Source organism: Triticum dicoccoides, chromosome 7A (assembly GCF_002162155.2).
Source record: "Triticum dicoccoides isolate Atlit2015 ecotype Zavitan chromosome 7A, WEW_v2.0, whole genome shotgun sequence".
NCBI classification, from domain to species: Eukaryota; Viridiplantae; Streptophyta; class Magnoliopsida; order Poales; family Poaceae; genus Triticum; species Triticum dicoccoides.
Genome location: NC_041392.1, coordinates 197,426,618 through 197,429,405, shown reverse-complemented (window position 1 = coordinate 197,429,405; position 2,788 = coordinate 197,426,618). Strand labels below are relative to the sequence as shown.

General features: G+C 56.9%; 1 long non-coding RNA gene across 1 annotated transcript; it reads right to left on the bottom strand.

Annotated features, from left to right (window-relative positions):
* Nucleotides 1–252: 252 nt before the first annotated feature.
* On the bottom strand, nucleotides 253–1,041 carry LOC119330487. Its single transcript, XR_005160126.1, has 2 exons — nucleotides 584–1,041; nucleotides 253–479 (listed from the first exon to the last, which is right to left on the bottom strand). It is a non-coding gene; the product is annotated as an uncharacterized LOC119330487 (long non-coding RNA).
* Between the last annotated feature and the right edge of the window lie 1,747 nt (nucleotides 1,042–2,788).

Sequence of the window (2,788 nt, the reverse complement as noted above, 5' to 3'; positions counted from 1 at the left end):
ACGATACGGGCCAGGCTCATCTCAGATGTTGTTTGGTAGGCTGGATGAGGATAAGCAGTATGATAAATGTGGAATTTGATTCTAGGTGATTATACATGTATAGTTACTTTGATGACACATGCACTCCAGGTATCTTTGCTGGTTAAAATAAAAGAACATGATCAAACACAAATAAAAAAATCATAACATTTTGAATCTTGCAAATTTCGTATGAAGATCCTTTGAATCAAAGACGCAACTAAACAGGGAAAGAAAACAAACGAAAACCATATACTTCTATGTGTATTCCATTGTCAACATTCATGAGGTCATATTAAACATACATGCACAGAACAGCTAGCCATTTGAAGGCACTTCTTTACTGTCCATCTGCTCTAGCTAACTGATATTTTGATCCGAACAACACCAATACAAAACAAAACTAGCATGTCTCTCTCTTGTTCTTCTTCCTCTAGCTAGCTGATCTCTTATTCTTCCTCCTGACCAAATCAAAACAAAAAATATACACAAATTATTCAGTTAAGCTTAAGCAGGAGATTGAGCAGCAAGGGCACAAGTGGATCAGGTGGGCGGCAGCTCTCACAGTCAGATCAAGGAGGGAAGCAGTGCCATGTTTACAAGGCCAACGGCCGAACCAAGCAGGAGATCGAGCAGCAAGGGCACAACTGGATCGGGCGGGCGGCAGCTCTCACAGCCAGATCCGGCGGGCGTCCGCGAGTGAGGGCGCGCTGTGTACGTGTCGCCGGAATCTCGTGCTTGCTGTGACGGCCAGATCAGGCGAAGACAAGCAGGCACGGCGAGATCCAGGCTGGGGGATGGGAGGGAGGACCGGAGCTTGGGACGGTGGGGAGGAGGAAGAGAGGAGAGCTTCCTTGGCACCGGTGATGAGATGCGGCGGCAAAGATGCATCAGGGACGGCGAGATCCACCAGCGTCGCACAGAGGAAAGAGCGTCGGGAGAGCAGGGGAAATGCGAGCCGCCAGACCGAGGGAGGAGAGACCTGCTCAAGAGTTTGCACGCGTGGGTGCAAGCTCGCGGAAACGGCCGATACCTACGGGCGAGCTCAGCCTGGCTGGGGGGCCTATTTTACATCAGTCGGGCCTGGCCCAGAGAGACGTGCAGCCTACCAAACATTGCGAAAATTGTATAATGGATACGATGCAGGTGCGAGCCAAGGAACCAAACACGCTCTATATGGTCGTGTATCGTAAAACAGTCCTACATCACATTCAACTGAGAGCCGCAGTTCTTCCTTTATTCATGGCATCTTACATCAAGATCTGTGCATTTTTTAGTATATGTTTTTTCTTTTTATATGTTATTACTCTCTCCGTCCCATAATATAAAAACGTTTTGACATTAGGTGACTGTGACTTGACTCTTAAATCTTAGTTGACTGAGACAAAGCCACACCCTGCCGCCATGTACGACATTGGTAAAATTACCCATTTTTGGTGTCCTCTGATTTCGCTCTTACGGCTGCTCCTCACAAGCTGGTATCATCGTCGGTGTTGCTGTCAGATGTCAATGAGTAATAAGAACATCTTCAGCCGCGCCTTTAACAGGTCCCTCAGACATTTCTTTCGTACCGGCGCTTAAAAATCAAACCAGTCGCGTCTCAAGAGTCCGTTTTTCGCTGGTTTGGGCCAAAACTGGTGTCGGCGGACCCAGGCCAAACCCGACGCACTGGGGGACGTCCGGGGGTGCCGGGGCGAGCAATTTTGGCGCAAAAGAGCTACGGGCCAGTCGAGTCAGCGACACTCGCCTCGTCGTCCTCACAACACCTCGGTTTCCCGCGTGGAATCAATGGCAAGGATGCCGCCGGTCAGCCTTGCCATTGATTCCCCACGGGCGGCGCTTCACGGGCGCCGCGGTGACGCCTCCCCTCCCACCACTCGTACACACGTCGCGCGGCTATAAAAGCAGGGCCTTCCCTCGCCTCTGGCCACACCCGCCCACAGTCACCGCTGAGCTCTGCCTCTCCCCGTCCGCAGCCACCGCCGACCTTCCCCCCTCCCCTCTCTTCCCAAGCCCACCCGATGGCCGAGTGGTTCCCTGGCGACGGGGCTTCGGCCGCCGCTCGCTCCACGAGTGGGAGGCCTATCTCTTCTTCGAAGCGAACGTCCCGGCGCCGGGACGTCGGGGTGGAGACTCAGCGGCGGTGGAGTCCCCATTCCCCCGATGCCCGACGTCGACGCGCGCCCCGACCTCTTCGCCACCGAGGTCGACTGCGTGCGGGCGTCGCTGTCGGAGGAGCAGCGCGCCCTCCTGCAGTACGCCGCCGACAACCACGCGTCATGGGCGGCGTACTTTCAGCGCCGGCAGGCACAGCGGCCGGTGTCCACCAATGGGGCGCCGGTGGTGGGGGCGTCAAGAACGGCGAGGGGCGCCGCCTATGGTGGGGCGGCCCCGGCCGCACACTCCACAAGGTACTCCAATACCTCGAGGGCGGCAATGACCCGCCGCTGGCATACCCTGCCGCGGCCGCCGCCCCAATTCCCCGCCGGAGCGCCGGACAATGGATGCCCAGGAGGTTCGGCTCCTCCTCGTCTTCCTCCTCTCGCTCCTCCTCCCGCTCCTCTTCCCACTCCTCCGGCTCGCCGGCGGTGTTCGCCGTCAAGGCCGAGCCCGCAGCGAAAATGCCGCTCGGCCGGCGCACCCGCAGCGCCGGCATCGTCATCAACGAGGGCGGGGGGCGCGCCTCCTCCTCGGCTCCTCCGCACTAAGTCAAACCGAAGACGGAGCCGGGGCTCGCCGCCGTGAAGACGGAGCCGGGGGGCGCCGTCGT